Source organism: Pongo pygmaeus, chromosome 18, assembly GCF_028885625.2.
Source record: "Pongo pygmaeus isolate AG05252 chromosome 18, NHGRI_mPonPyg2-v2.0_pri, whole genome shotgun sequence".
Taxonomy (NCBI): Eukaryota; Metazoa; Chordata; class Mammalia; order Primates; family Hominidae; genus Pongo; species Pongo pygmaeus.
This window is the reverse complement of record NC_072391.2, coordinates 56,729,677-56,747,215: the sequence shown is the minus strand read 5'-3', so window position 1 is coordinate 56,747,215 and position 17,539 is coordinate 56,729,677. Positions and strand designations below refer to the sequence as shown.

At 37.1% G+C, this 17,539-nt stretch overlaps 1 non-coding gene across 1 annotated transcript; it reads right to left on the bottom strand.

Annotated features, from left to right (window-relative positions):
- Positions 1–14,957: 14,957 nt before the first annotated feature.
- Positions 14,958–15,098, bottom strand: LOC129016438 (U4 spliceosomal RNA). The gene has a single exon (XR_008494827.2). It is a non-coding gene; the product is annotated as a U4 spliceosomal RNA (small nuclear RNA).
- Positions 15,099–17,539: the final 2,441 nt, after the last annotated feature.

The following is a 17,539-nucleotide window of genomic DNA, read 5'->3' as shown; positions in this document are numbered from 1 at the left end:
TGAGGGGAGTGAAAATGTAGTGGGGGGGAGAAAAGGCTTCCAGGCTGGAAAAAGAGAAGGAAAACAGAAGACCAGCAAACAATGAAGCTGAAAATATAGGAACAACCGGAACAAAAAGGAGTTTATAAGCTTTATAAAGGAGTTTGAAATTTATCCTAGGAACAATGAACAATTGAAAGACTGTAAGCAAAAGAGTAATACAGAAAAAATAAAATTAAAATAAAGTAAAACAACAACAGAGTCAAGGACAGAAGAATTTGAATAGATTAAATTATCCAGAATAAAGTTCTATGAAATTAGGTGAGTGAAATTTGATTTTGAAAGACTTTGAGAGACAAACAATTTTTGGATCTCTAACCGAAAGACTCTAGAGAGCTGTGACTTGTTTACTAGCAAAGACAGGCTAGTGTATGCTTCAGGAACAATTTGCCCCCTAAATCTGAGGGATTCAACAAAACAGATGTTTATTTCCATTTGTCTATCACATGTTGTCATGTACTGTTCAAGGTCATTCAGGGACCACACTCTCCATTGGCTAAAAAAGAAACCAACAGAGGGTAGCATACTCTAACCCCTCCTCCGTGCTTCCATTGAAGTTCCCTATTTTGCTCTCACCAATAGCCCAACATCAAGAACAAATGTGGACCTGCCTTAATGCAAAGGATCTGATAGATTTGGGGGCGCATATGAAATATTAGTTGAGAACAACTTTCCTTGTTGCACCATGCAATGAAGACATCAAGAATTAGCCTTGGGTACAAGAAAGGGTGGTGGATGGGAAAGAAATCTTAAGAAGATTAGAAGCAAGACACTATCCAGAAAAAAAATGTGCAGCAATGAGTGAGAGATGGAAAGATAGTGCATCTAGGAAGGAACGTAAGAAAAATGAATCATGATGCAGACTTTTATCAGCATAAAACCTACTAAACAATTCACTGAAATTAAGAGGGTTGCTAAATAAGCAGCGTTTTAATACACTACACCTTTATTTGTTTTTCAATGCAGCTCTCTTAGAGATACAGATTTTTCTTCCACGAATCAAATGCCCATTTCCTGAAACAACTAAATGTCAAAACAGAAAGCTTCATATGAATGGCATGAAGAGAGAGCACTGAATGAGTAGATCAGAGTGCAGCAACCTGAAGCATATCAGAAATGAGAGTTTGAGAATCAAGCTGCTGAGAAGAGTGCATCATTTGCAATGCACTAAAAGCTTTTTGCTCTGTGGGAAACAGAGTTATTAGAGAGGGCAGTCTGAAAATGTACTGTTAGGAGGTTTGGGAGTTGCAGTTTTTGAAGGGGGGGATTTATTCTGGTAGATTTTACAATTTATCCATTTTTGGTGGTTGTGATGCATGAGTCACAAGGGTAATAAACTTCAAATAGGTTGAAGTAAAGTTAAGTACTTCCCAGTATCTTCTATTAATTATCTGCGAAAGAGAAGAAGGAAAATTAATGCAGAGACATAAGCTGGTCTTTGAACAAAGAGGGATATGTTTTATTATGATGGTTTCAGCTACAGTCCTTTTCAGAATGTGCGTAAGGATAAAAAAAATACTTAATACAAGTAGATTAACATTATAAACAAAGCAATGTGATCAGTAACATTAATTATATATATTATATATTAATGTTATATATATACACATGAATAATATATATAATATATATTCTATGTTGATGTTTTATTTATATCCATATATATATATAGATATAGATATACACACACACACACACAAAGAATGAAGGGTGGCATGTTAACATGTATATAATAGGACCCAGTGTAAGATGCTTAAAAGTATCTAGCCAACCATAAACACTAAGCTGGCTTATCTAAATAGGAGTATTTACATTTTGCTAACAGCTAAAAAATACATTTGTTTCCCATATTTTAAAAAGAAATACAACATCCTAGTACTTAAGCAAGTGTTCTTAATTTAAATATATTTATAAAAAGAAAACTGGGGATTAGAAAACCATCACAGAATATTTGTTGCAGCATTATTTGAAACAATGAAATATGAGAATAACTGAAGAGCATATTAACTGGGAATTGATAAATATAATGTAATGTATTCATATGATAGAATACTAGGCAGCAGCTAAATACACTGAATAGACCTATATCTATCACCAATATTAGCCTGCATAGGAGATACCGATAGAGACAAAAAGAACTCATTTCACCCAAGCAGCTCATAGTATAAGAGACAAAAGATTAAGTATGTGGCTATGATACAGTGTGGCACTGATCACAGAAGTATGCAAGGGATGTGCTTATGGTAGCACAACAAGGGAAAGGTACAGAAAAAATATTATAGAAATACAGTAATGTCATGCTCAGGGTCAGATTCCAGACCATGCTAAGGTTTGAGGGAGTGGGTGGATGAGCAGAAAGAACACTTGGAGGGGGTGGGGTGTGTAGTGGGTAGGCAAATGAAAGATTATTTTATTCAGCAGCAGCTCTCATCAACAGCTTTCTCACACTGTCCATCCTGTCTTGGCTGCATAGTCTGACGGCTCCCACACACACGGCTGCACAGCTGGCTCTCCCTTGCCTTCAGGGTCAGCAGCTTAACTCTTTCTCTCTTTGGGTACAAGCGAGCCAAGCTGTATCCTGCACCCCCTGCCCCCCAACCCCTTGTTTGTTTGCAAAGATGGGCAGCTCTGACTCTCTCTCTCTCTCTCTCTCTCTCTCTTTCTCTGGGCACCAATGTGCCTGTACAGTGTAGGCAGGGCAATTATACCTTTTACAGACAATAGAGGCTTAGAACTAAGGGATGGCCTTTCCATGTTATGGCTACATGGCTATGATAACAAGTGGAGTTATACGCCTGCGCTCCAAACTTGCTGAGTCACTCTGGATGTTTACCTTGACCTATCCTTGACCAAAGTGCAGCCATGTTCTTTACAAGTAAAAAGATGATAATTAGTTAGGTAAAATAGTTCATAGTCAAGAAAGTATTTTATAAAACATTTTTTAAATGCACAAATCTAAAGATATGTTGTTGGATACAAAAAAAACCCAAAGAAACAATAAAAACCCATAAAAATTAGAAGAAAGCATTCACAGTACTTAGTACATATGATTTTAAAGAAAAGGAAAAAAAATCTATATTATCATTCCTGTTTTGTCTCTTTAAAGTTGCCAGAAACTCACCCGGAACGACCCAGTTCTGTAGGAGATACACACACACACTCACACACACACTCACACACAAAGTTTGAAGTAGAAGTACCCATAGATGTTCTAGATTCCAAGTAGGAAGACAGAAATAACATAGAAATGGATTGCAGGAAAGAGGTCTGCTTTGGAAATATTTGAGAGTCATTGTGTTTTAAGATCATCATGGAATTTGAGTGGATGGAATATTCCTCTGGAGAGAGTGTGTACAGGAAGCAAAGGTGCTGGACATAGGGAAAAGATGGGAATTTCTCCTAGGTAAGTAGGTGAGAGAGGAATCTATGAATAAAGCCTAAAAATGCACTGTTAGAGGCAGAAATACAACCATAAGAGAGCAGTGTGTCAAAGAAGCACAAGTCACAAAGTGTTAAGCAGGTGAGAGAAATCAAAGTCAAAGACCACGAGGAGTTCAGCTAAAATAAAAACTAATATTATTCACTAAACTATACCAAGAGAAATCATCAATGCATTAGTGAGGGAAGTTTCTGGGCAACAATGAATATGCAGGAAGTAAGAATACAGGAAGCTGAGGCATAGCTGCGCAAGGTAGGGTAGGCAGTGAATTGTAAACTCCTTTTAAGTAGATTCTATGCAAGAAAAGTAGAGAGATAAGATGGGCTTGATTACACTTTAACGGGAAATGCTTACATAGTTGAAGCTACATTTGTATAATGCTTGCTACTAAATGTAAGCAAGAGTTGATGATTGAATTGTAAATAAGAATGCCTTTCTTAATGTTAGAAGTAGCTAGAGGAAAGTCTAACTAAAATACTCAGTCATAGTAAACATATTCTCTTAAATTAATGTGCACAGCTTTTTGCACTTTAATCTAAACCTTCTACATAATTTCACCTGCAGGAAGAGAATAGTCTCCACCTAAAGTTGGCATTTATTTTTATCAATCACAATCTGCAATTACTATACACAAATAAATTTTTTTGTTTCCTTGTTTGCTTCAGGAAATACACAGCAATGCAAACAGAGAGATGAAAGAAGGTGATAACAATTGAAAAGACAAGGAGGTGATTTACTTTTTTAGTCCTAAAGTCAAATAGTCAATCTATTCAGAATGTACCTTGGAGGGAAGAAAACAGTTCTAAGGCATCAGATAATCCAAGATTCATTTGAATAATTTAGCTGCTTAGTATTCAAAATTATTGATTTTCAAAAGAAGATCAAGAAGAAAATCCGTCTATGTATGCATGTCTGTGTGCATCTACCTCTAGGTCTTTGTCTGTGTTTATGTATTTTTTTTTTTTTTAGCCAAACAAACTGTAGCCGAAGGTCGCTGGTCAACCTATACCACAGCTTTAGTGTTTTCATCATTTACCATCACCTAATTGGCTCCTGGATTCACATATGTTAAAAATGAAAAAAGTATGAAAGTGACATGATACTTTAGGGGACAAATATTAAAATGTGTGACTGAGTATTGGTGCAGGGCATTATACTAGCTACAGGAACAGAGTGTAGCTACACAGTTAAAGGCCCAATATCTGGATAAGATCAGCCTTAGATTTAGACCCTGCCTGACAGTTACTCTCTGTGAGATGATGGTAACAAAGATTCTTTGCTTGGCCAAACTTCAGTCAAAACCTTAGATCGAATCTTCACCTAGGCTCATCTGTGCATTTCCTTGTAAAATCTAGTTTAGATAAAGAGCCCTGACAAATCATTTTAGCAAGAACTCCTCACCTTGGGTATCTGATCACCCTTGATATCTGATCAGGTGCCTCATCCTTCACCACGCCTCAGATGATGTCTGATCACCCTGGCCTGTCTTCAGCTAGAATCCTGTTAGGTTGGTTTAGCCAGAATCCCCCTTAGCTCTGATATTTCCTTTTAGTCATTTTCCAATCACTGACCCTCACCCTGCTCCTTGGGTATACATTCCTACTTGCCCATGCTACGTTTGGAGCCCAATCGCTCCCCCACTGCAAAAACCCATTACCATGGTCCCATGTGTACCACGATGGTCCTGAATAAGGTTTTTCTTTACTGTGCTTTCACAAGCTCCATTGAATAATTCCTTAATGGCGGGTAAATCCTTCACACCATAGCCCCATGGAAGACATTGCTAATATCCTCATTATACATATGAGGATACATCTATAAAAGGTAATACAGTAAAAATATTGGTGTTTTTTATCATTAGTGTTTTTGTGGTAATGATTCATGTACCAGGTTTTAATTGGCATCTAGAGCCCAGTACATGTGATGATATAAAGGTTGAATTAGAACTAATTTACTGGCGTTAGACATATTATTTTATAAATATTTTAAATTGCAAATGCTTACCATGTACTACAATGGTTTCCCAATTTCTTCAAGAAAAAGTACAAATTGGCATATAATTCCCTTCAGGCTCTGGCTATACCTATTTTCCTAATCACCTCTATTATTAACTTTTATATGCGTAATATATGTAAACTTTTTTTTTTTTTTTTTTTTGAGATGGAGTCTCACCCTATCGCCCAGGCTGGAGTGTAATGGTATGATCTCGGCTCACTGCAACCTCTGCCTCCCGGGTTCAAGCAATTCTGCCTCAGCCTCCCGAATAGCTGGGATTACAAGTGCCCGCCATCACACCCAGCTAATTTTTGTATTTTTAGTAGAGACGGGATTTCACTATGTTGCCCAGGCTGGTCTCAAACTCCTGACCTCGTGAAGCCCGCCTCGGTCTCCCAAAGTGCTGGGATTACAGGCGTGAGCCACTGTGCCCGGCCATATGTAGACATTTATGAGACTACAAGGAAACTAAAAATGAAGTATAATGTTCTCCACTCCACATTTGCCTCTGCCTGGATTCTCTGCCTTAGAACAAATGTGTGCACTTCCTAAGAGTCATTCAGGCCTGCCTGCCAACTGGCCTTTGTCAATTGTGCTACTATTATGCTAGAGGTGGCCAGTAATACCTCATACTCTTTCCCTGGCCCCAAAGTCAAAGCCGTTGTTTCGTCTCTTGAAAGTTGCAGTTTTCTCAGCCTCTTCTGAGGACTCTGGATTTGGGAAGGCTGTCAATGCCTAGCAATGGCCAATCTAGTGCCCTGGGCAGTCACAGCTATACCCATGAAAGCTCTGCATCTGCCCAGAGGTGCTAGATAACATAACCCAGAAGTGTGGTGGAGTTGACCCATAAAGCAAGCTTTGCTCAATAAGAGAGCAGAGATGAGAATGAGAGGTGTAGAAGTTCCATGTAGCTCCCACCTACATCCAACCTTACTAAGTGACCTACCGGGTTTTCTTAAGCTACACACCCACTGCATTTTCTTCCCAACTTCTTTTTGCTCACTTCCCTTTTTCCCTCATTCATGTTTTCCAGGGATAAAATTATAGGTTTGCTTAAATTTCTTTTTTTCTAGAGAATATGGACCAAGACATCAACTCATTTACCATGTCTCAACTTTGATATCACCTTCAGATGGAAGTCAGGCTGAATATGAAATATCTGTTAGAAATAGTGTTTCCTGGCTGGGCGTGGTGGCTCATGCCCGTAATTCCAGCACTTTGGGAGGCTGAGGCAGGTGGATCATGTGGTCAGGAGTTTGAGACCAGCCTGGGCAACCTAGTGAAACCCCATCTCTACTAAAAATACAAAAAAATAGCTGGGCGTGGTGGCAGGCGCCTGTAATCCCAGCTGCTTGGGAGGCTGAGGCAGGAGAATTGCTTGAACCCAGGAGGTGGAGGTTGCAGTGAGCCGAATTTGCGCTACTGCACTCCAGCCCAGGTAACAGTACAAGACTCCATTTCAAAAAAAAAAAAGAAAAAGAAGAAGAAAGTAATAGTGTTTTCTGATCCCCATCAGGGATCCTCCTCCAAATTTGTAGGTGTTTCTTCTAATGCCCCTCTGATCCTTCCATGTGTCAATGACATTTATAATACGAAGCATACTGTATTATAATTTTCTGCTTATGTGATACTCTCTTCTAGTAGAGTCTAAGTTTTTTGTAGGTGTGGACAATGGCTTTTCAATTATATCCACAGTGCTGAACACTCTGCCTATTATGAATTCATGAATGAATGAATAAGTAAATAAACACATACTCAGTTTTTAGTATCATCAATATTTAGATGAATGCTTGGCTAAAAGAATATATGAGAAATAATTGCATTATTCAATACAATCAGAACATCTGAAGCATCACAGAAATGAAACAGCCAGCTCACAGAGTGAGATCTGAAAAAAAAACAGAGATGGTTTAATCACTATTCACTGTTGCCCACACACACCCCATCTGCAAACCAATCCCAACGTAAACACCCAGTGGGTGTAAAACAGAGTAAAGTGTCACACACTAAATTAAGTTTTTAAAACAAGAGAGAAAGATTGACAGAGAAAGTAAAACGAAGAAAGTAAAGGGGGAGGGAATGTTGAATGGAGGAAAGAAGGAGGGATATGGGAAGGGAGGAGGGAGAAAGAAAAAGAGGTAAAGTAAGAAGAAAAAAAGGAGCAAGGAGGAAAGAATGTGAATCAAAGAATTCAAGTCATAGCATTTGTTTAGGACAAAGGTGAGGATTTATTCCACGTCTATCTAAATCAGGGTTTTTTTCCCACCTTAACGCCTTTCCACTAGCCATGCTAAACAACTTGCTTTTCTGAATTATTCAGAGCTAAATGAGAATGTGTTTCCAAATTTACCAGCTATACAAAATATATAGTTAAAATATGTTCAGAGGGAGACAATGTGGAAGACAGCAGTACATCAGAATAGTAAACTGACACGATTGGAACCATGAGGGTTTTTCTTTCCAGCAATTATTTTAGATCTATTTCCATTAACACCTCCATTCATTGAAAATTATGCGTATATCAATTTTCAACTAACCTATGCTTTCTAGGAAAAAAGATCAATTATAATGTCATGCTACTACACCCTACAGCCTTGTCATCTCTTTATCATGGTAAATAAGCACTAAACTTAAAGCAAAATTAAAATTAAATATCAAAAACATCTTCCTTTAAGTCAGAAGGCCAGGAGACTTGGGTACAATCCTCATTTTACCATTTGTTTCATTTTATTTTTATTGTCCTTATGCATGCATGAATATGTTACTATAATAATATAATCACTCAACATTTGTAATATATTTTGAACTCAATTAGTTTCATCAAATCTCTGTGGACATTTAAATAGTTTAATTTTATCCAAATTAACACCTTCCTAATGGAAGAAACTTGACCTCAGAGTGCAGGCTGCATTGACATCCCAGGAGAATTTAAGGAAATTTTATAAAATGTATCTTATCCTCATTAATGGGCAAACTGGGATATGGAGTCTATGTGAAATTTAAAAACATCAAAATTTTAGGATCCTTAAACAAGAAGTTACCACTTAGTAGAAAATTCCTTTTCTTTTCATTTATGGCTCAGTATGCATCTTTCCACATCCTTGGCTAATTACAATAATCTCCATAGATAACTTGGCACAGAAAAATTGGTACAGAGAATAATCTTACTAGGAGATAATCTCACTGTGGCATCATTAGGTAGTTCAAAAATAACATTAAGATATGGTTTTATCTGAGGTTTCTTTTCTGGAAATAGTCATGCTAACCTATGGAAAAACAGAAAAAAAAAATTATTACCAGAATGATTCTTCCAAACTTTTCCTGCATTGTCTTTTATTTTTCCCCCTTTTTTTTTTTTTTTTGAGGCAGGTTCTCACTCTGTCAGCCAGGCTGGAGTGCAGTGGCACAATCTCAGCTCACTGCAACCTCTGCCTCCTGGATTCAAGAGATTCTCCTGCCTCAACCTCTCGAGTAGTGGGACTACAGGCATGCACCACCACACCTGGCTGATTATTGTACTTTTGGTAGAGATGGGGTTTCACCATGTTGGCCAGGCTGGTCTTAAACTCCTGGCCTCAAGTGATCCACCTGCCTCGGCTGCCCAAAGTTCTGGGATTACAGGTGTGAGCCACCACACCCGGCCCTGCATTGTCTTTGAAACAAGGAGCCTCTGAATGGGTCAAAAATGAACAGTGGAATATCTACTCATTCTTCAAAACATTTTGTAGATGATAAATCCTTTGTGAAATCTTCCATGCATTCCCCTTCCCATGTAAAATTAAACATGTTTTACAGTTCATTGATTTGTTACTTATTTTACCATTTGAGGAGTAAGTAAATCAGATAGACAACAGACTAAAATTAGTGCCAGATTTTTATTTACATAAGGAAATTCCATGTAGAAAGAATTGCCATTTATTCAGACTTCTGTTTCCTATTCAAATTGAAGTCATTTGGAAAATTGGTCTTTCCCTTCATTTTCCCCTAATTATACAAGAGAAAATCATAAACTCAGCATTTTCTACTTCAATTGTTAAATAAATTTTGGTTAAACTTTTTTGACAGAAAATTAATTCTATTATCTACAATTCTGGAAAGTTTCCAAAAGTGGTCCCACTATCACGATAGTAACATATACACACATAAACATGGAGTTTTACATAAATACAGCATCAACAACTTAATGCAATAATCAAACCTAGGGATTAAAAAAACCCCCAAAACTTAGCTTGATATAAACTTGATATAAAACCTAAAAACTTAGCTTGATATAAAACTGTTAAAGTAGCTCAACCTACTCATTTTATCACTACATAAACTGAGCCAAAGGTGCAACTACTTGCTCAAGTTGTTTGAATTCATTGTCAGAAAATCAGGATAATAAAAGTAATCAAAACATTGCCACAAAACAGGCTTAGCAAGTTGCAAAGCAACAAGATATTTTGATAACTTTGTCTCACTTAATAAGCTAAAAACAATCACCAAGATCATAAAATTGCCAGAAAGTGGATAGTGGACTTGTTGTATCATCATTGCCTGGGTAACTTTTGAAAATTGAGATTCTGAGGATCAGAAAGTTTAGGAAGTGCAATCTGGGATTTTTATCTAATTTGTCTAATGACTGTCATGCACATAATGTTTTATTAATATTAATCAAATATCAATAGTTTAATATTTGACTACATAGGTAATTTTTTCTTTTTTTATACCCAATTTATCTCAAATAGTTGAAAGAAAGTGTCCAATGGTGCACAGCTGATATGTGGTAGAGCTGGGATGCAAATCCTCACCTTCTAATTTCACCTTCTCCAAAGTCAAGGTTCTTTCATATGGTGACACTAGCATCCTCTCAGAGTTCCATATTATCAGTTATTGTTTTACTAAGAGCCAAGTGGCCCTTTTAGCTTTCAGAGAGGTCCTGTTCATCATGTGAGTGTGCGGTACATCCACACTTGAGCATTAAATTGAAACATACATCTAAACCCACACTCTTACTTCCTACTTCTCACTGTCTCCATTATTTATTTTAACACTGACTCCCTGGTGGATCCCAACTCAATCATACTCTGAAGCAAACTGTGACAGGATAAATATCTCTAAGAAAAAGATTAGATGATCAGTTTTCTAGAAGATTTCGAATACAATACAACCATTTGTACCTCTTGGGTAAATTACCAAAATTAGTGATTAAATTAAAAGTTGTATTCCTTATGCTTGCCAGAACTGCAGAATTGTTATAACATCTACATTCTGCTAGGAAATGTTCTACCATTAGCGCCAAAGAAAGGTGCAGAGCTTGAGATTTCTTATTTTATCTTTGGTTTTTAATATTTTAAAAAGCCCCCTCTTTTTAATCTAAAGGATTTCACGAATATAATAATAAAATAAAGATTTGAATGAAGACATATAGAGATATTTAATATAAATGTGTAAGATTATATAAACAAAATAAAATAGATACTATACGTGTATGGCAAACACCTATGTGAGAGTTTGGGGATATAATTTTTCTGCAAGAAATATAATTTTATTTGCAATGAAGCTGAATTTAGATCTTGTCAAAAACATCCAATTTTTAAAAGATAAAAAAGAAGGTTGAAAAACCTGGCTACAATGGATATGGTTTTTGCTTTGTTTTGTTTTGTTTTGTCTTTAATTTGGAAATTCCATTCTCTGTAGCACAGAAGGCATTCACACAGTTCTACCAGTCTATCTTTGGCAATAAAGCAAAACTGCATCCTGCTATCAAACGGGAAAAACTTCAAAAAGGAAATTAACATTTCAAACAGAAGAAAGAAACAGCATTTACTGAGACTTGTTTTTGAATTATTTATATGTGATGATCTGTGCATTCCATGGGGGGTTAGAGCATTACAGAGAGAATAGGGAACACCTGTCCCAAGAGCTGTGGGCAGTGATTCATCAATCACAACAGTGAAACATTCCATGACTAAGAATCAAATAACACGTTTCCTATAATTTCTGGTTTCGAGTCTTGCTTGGCAATATAGGTCTTATCCCTCAATGAAGTTGGAGGCTTAGAAAAAGCAAACTTCCTCTTGTAAAGGGGATGTAGTCTCTGAAATCACTGCTCAACTTATCATCAACCTAAACTTTTTTTTTTTCTCGCTCTTGTTGCCCAGGCTGGAGTGCAATGGCGCGATCTCGGCTCACCACAACCTCCGCCTCCTGGATTCGAGAGATTCTCCTGCCTCAGCTTCCCGAGTAGCTGGGATTGCAGGCATGTGCCACCATGCCTGGCTAATTTTGTATTTGTAGTAGAGACAGGGTTTCTTCATGTTGGTCAGGCTGGTCTCGAACTCATGACCCCATGATCCACCTGCCTTAGCCTCCAAAAGTGCTGGGATTACAGGCATGAGCTGCTGCTCCCAGTCCAAGCTAAACTATTGTATTCAGCCTCCAACACTGGAGAGTCTTGTTTAGTTCTCAGAAAAAGGATCCATAAATATTTATTTGTTTACCTGTGTATTATATAACATCTCCTCCACTAGGATTTATAAATGCTTTCTGAAGTCAGGAAGTTGTCTAATTATCTTGGTAGTGGCAGAAACTAGAAAAGTGGGTTTTAAAAGATGTTTGTTGAATGAATGAGCAAACAGCATGGTTACCTGGATGAGTTATAAATCCAAATGTCTAGAGTGATACTGAAGCTTTGTCAGAGAGGTCAGCAGTGTGATTCTAACATGGACAGGATTGGAGGAGGCGGCAAAAACAGTCAGAAAATATTGGCTGGAAAATCGTTCTTAGACTTATGAGTTATAGGTTGTCTCAAGTAGTTCAGAACTTAACCTGTGAAAGTGGGCACTAGCATAATGGTTGGCATATTTTGGGTTGAAAAGTATGGAAGTATGAATTTATTACACAAACAGAAATTATTTCTAACCTATAGAACAGTTATTTTCACAAACCAGAAGGGAATACATTTTGCCTAGCCCAGGGGAACACTAACCATATCATACTGTAAGTACTAAAGTCCCAACAGCCTTGAAAAGAAATAAAAGCAACTTTATTATTCCCCCTTCTATAATTTAAGAAACAAATGTTTCCATTAGGAAATATGTGCTACTGCCACACACCATTTTCCCTAAAAATTCCATTTAGACAGTTAAAATCGGTATTGAATTGTTTGCCCAAATAAATATTATATGTGAAAAGCACAAACATTTTTACTGGAGATGTTACGATTTAATATGAAATAACTTCTCCTGGAGGAAAATATGACTGCTTCATAGAGATATTTTAATGTAACTTTGTATTTTAGCTAAGTTACACTCTCATGATTCAGAAAAATCACTGACTCTTTTCTTTCCGTGTCGTATTTTGTTTCTTTTCCTATTAAATAATGTTTAATGAAGACTTAGATATTTTCACTTACTGGCTCCCAAATGGTCCATGCAGATAAAGGCAAGAATCCTTAAGATATAGTGAATGTATTGTCCAGATTTCGCCTTACTATCATCTAAGCTCTCCACAAATGTCTGGCATCTGAGTCTAGAAGATTCTTATGAGTAGATTCTTGCTTCTAGTAATGTCTGATTACCTTTGCAAGAATTTCCCTAACATTACATTTAAAAAAAGAACTTTTAAAACTCTCAGAAATCTTACCTACTAGTAGACTTTTCATTGGCTATAGTTTCTACCCGGTTGATCTTATTTAAAATTGCTACATTTTTGCTCCTTTCTGTATGATATAGTCATTTCCCAGAAATATCACATGTCCCAAGTGAGTGTGGCCACAGATGATGGGCTTACTGTATCATAATAATTCTCTTTTTTTTAAAGGTACAGTATCAGTACTGACTTAAAGGAACCGTAGAGTGGAGTTACTAGGAAGGCAATTAACTGTTAGGGTGAACTAAATGAACACATTTTAAAGTCTATAAGCTATATTGTAGTTGGAAATATAAAATGTGAAAATGTCATCACTGAGGCTAGTGATAGACCTTTTTAGACTCTATTAATGTGATTAGGTTTCAGAATAAGATATAATTAAATTAATAATTGCATCTTCTACATAATTTTAAGAATAAGCCTTTAATAAAATCAGTATGCATTCTAATTGTTTATTTATACAATATTAACATTCAGACAGAAGGATCACTAAAGCACAGTTAATTAAATATAAATTAATGTGGTGGAATATTTAATTATCTTTTCTACACCTCATGACTAATGATTATGTAAATGCCTTGCATTTAATCTTGTTGCCAGGAAATTAACTTAATGTCCTTCAGCAAATGAACATTTTGTATGCATTACAGGACACTTTATCTAAATTTTAACAGCATGGTATTAGTTTCAGATAATAACATGATTACACAATTTAACATGTAAATATATACAATAGTTTTACCCCTTCCCCCGCCTTATGTTTTTTTAACAAAAAGGAGACTGAAATGGTTCAGATATCATTCAATAACTCAAGTTCTGTAGTGTGAAAAGTTTCTTCACTCATCTATAGAAAGCCAAGTCCTTTTAAATAAAAACACTTCAACAGAGAAAAGGCAAGTCCCTTTGCAGTGGACAGTTAAATCAATGATTTCCAACAATGCCACCTCTAGAAGTTAATCACTTTGGATGTCAGTGGGTGTCAGGAACATCCGCACTCTAAGTGAATTCTCCAAGCTTTGGGGATTTTGTGAAGTGCCAGCACTTTTGGATGTGTTAAGAGAGTCTGGAGACTTGTGGGTCTCTCAAGGAATCTAAGCCCAGGATTAATTACAAGTCTCATTAGATATCACTAAAAATATGGGCTGGCGGCAGAGATTTAATTTGCCAAGGTCAGATTCTCTTCATGAACAGTTTCAATGAGTAGTCATTCCAGAATAAAAGTGATCTGTGCTGCACTGGGTGGAAGATCTTGACACGCGGACGCTAGGCAGATGAACAATCAGGCATTTCTCATTTCACTGACCACAGCATATGCCTTTGCACCCCCTCCTACACTCTTACTCACTACTGCAGACTGATAGCACCAGCATTTCACTTCCTGGGGGTGTTTTTTGCCACCGGAGCCCACGTGGCTGTTTAACTGGAAGGTCACTTTACAAGTGTCTTGTATTCAGCATACCTCATCCTGGCAGCCCCAATCAATGATCAGAACTGGTGTATTAAAGGCTTGGCTACCTTGCCCCTTGGGTGAGATCATTCAGAGACACAAGTTTTACGCTGACGCCCAGAGTTTCCTATTAGAATTAAGCTCTATTTACCCATAGGAAGTGGTTTGATAAGGCATCTTTTTTTTTTTTTTTAACTTTTATTTTAAGTCCAGGGGTACATGTACAGGTCTGTTATATAGGTAAACTGTGTGCCACAGGAGTTTGGTGTACAGATTATTTCATCACTCAGGTAATAAGTTTAGCACCAAACAGGTAGTTTTTTTAATCCTCTCCCTCCTCCTACCCTCCATCCTCAGGTAGGCCCTGGTGTCTGTTGTTCCTCTCTTTTTTTTTTTTTTTTTCAGTCTCTGTAGAGACTGTCAAAAATTGCCAGTGCCAACTATAGTTCAAGTCGTCATGGAGGGGTATTGGGAAAAGTTTTCAATTAGCAATAATTGTACCTCAGGTAAACCTCATTGGTTACAATGCCGCCACTGGGCAAAGCTGTTCCTCTCTTTATATCCATGTGTTCTCATTGTTTAGTTGCCACTTATAAGTGAGAATATGCAGTATTTAGCTTTCTGCTTCTGCATTGGTTTGCTTAGAATATTGGCCTCCAGCTTCAACTATGTTGCTGCAAAGGACAGGATTTCTTCTTTATTATGGCTGCATAGTGTTCCATGGTGTATATGTACCACATTGTCTTTATGCACGTTTAGATTGATTATGTGTCTTTGCTATTGAGAATAGTGTTGTGATTAATATATGTGTGCATGTGTCTTTATAGTAGAATAATTGATATCCATATCCCTTGGGGTATATACCCAATAACGGGATTGTTGGGTCAAACAGTAATTCTGTTTTAAGTTCTTTAAGAAATCACCACAGTGCTTTCCACAATGGCCGAACTAATTTGCATTCCCACTGACAGTGTTAAAGGATTCCCTTTTCTCTGCAACCTTGCCAACAGCTGTTATTTTGTGACTTTCTACTAATAGCCATTCTGACTGGTGTGAGATGGTATCTCATTGTGGATAAGTCATCTTTAATTGCCTCCCCTTCTCTACCTCACTTTCCAACTCCCACACCAGTGTTTATCTCACCTTTTTAGTAAAGTCCTTGCATTTACATCTTTATTCAGTTTGTATTTCTAGAGGAATCCAAACTAAGACATTGAGTCTGCTTGCTAGTAGGGAAATCAATGTAGTTACACATATAAGACTGAGACCAAGACATTAGAAAATTGCATTAGAATTAGCACAAGATACGAGAACTTCTAGGTTTACTAGATCACAGCCATTCTTTGCTTACTAAGTCCTTGAGTAAGATGTAGAGAAAAATATTAACTATTAAGGTAGCTAATGTTTGATATATAATATGTATCAGATACTTTTAAGTGCACTACATATCGTATCTCATTCCATTCTCAGAAAAAATCCACAATGTAGAAACTATTATAATTGCTCCAAATATGGTGACTTATAAAACCATCTATTTTATTAAACTTCATGATTGTGGGAATCAGGAATTCAGGCAAGTCTGGGTTGAATAATTCTGTTCCTCATGACATTGATGGAGATCATTTGTTGTATTCAGCTGAAGGATGGGTGGGTCTAGAAAATCCAAAGCAGCTTCACTCACTCATCTGATACATTGGTAAGAATGATTGGAAGGCTGGGCTTATTGGGGGTTGCCAACCTGAGCACATACACATAGTGTCTCCAATGTGGTGGTCTCAGATGGTTTAATGTCTTACATGGTAGCTCAAGAATCCCAGAGAGAGGCTCCAAAATAAAGAAGTGTAAGCTCTCTGTCCTTAAGGCATGGACCTAGAAACTGGCACCACTGCAAGGAACATGGGAGTACAAATAAATGTTCTCACCACAAAATTTGTTACCAAGCAATCAACAGGCTTGCTTCCCAATGCACATAGAGGCCAATACCATGGCACCAGCTCTTGAGAAAAGAAAAGCCTTATTGTGAGTCAACCAGCAAGGAGAAAGAAGGAAACACTCAAATCTGTCTCCTTGCGCTGGGGTTTGGGTCGGGTTTTATAAGAGTAGAGTAGTGAGATGTGATCTGATGTGAGATGTGATCTGATTGGCTCTTGCAGTGAGGTGATGCTGGAAAGCAAGATCTGACCAGATCCTGCCACAGGATGATGCCAGGGCACAATCTGATTGAATCCTGGATCCTGCCATGTAGTGAATACATCTTAATTCAGCCTCCATTCCTGGGTCCAAGTGCTTAGATCCCCCCCACATGATTGCATGCTTGGTTCATCCAGGCATGTTCAGATTGTGTGACCTTTAACCTAGAGGTCCATGGCAACTGAAAAATAGCCCACAACTTTGTTATGTAAAAGTTGAACCAGATTAGTCTGATGCAATTACAAATTGATAACTATGGAGGTTATAAATATGTTAATTAGCTTTAATTATTCCACGTTATATACACGTATCATAACAATACATTGAACCTCACAAATATACGCAATTATTATTTGTCAATTTAAAATAAAACTTAAAAAGAAACGGGCACTGTGTCACTTCTGCTGTGTTCTACTGGTCAAAAGAGTTGTTCCAAGTTGGAGGGGAGGGAAAGAGAATTTGCAACCATCTTTGATCTTCCACAATAGATTAAGTAGCTTGCCTGAGTAATTGGTAGAGACAAGATTCCAACCCAGAAAGGCTAACTCTAGGGCCTGTACTCTTAACCAATATACTTTGCTTCCTTTTATATAATAAATGATAAAAAATGCAGAGGCAAACTAATATTTTTATCCATTTGTATTCATAAACCAACTCAGAGAATTCCTATAACTTGAACCATAGGTAGCATCATTTTTCCTAAACTAAGTAAGAATAATAATTAACATACAAAAGAGTGCCTGACACATTATAAATGATAAATTGAAGTATCACTTTTTAAAGTATTCACTCCAAAA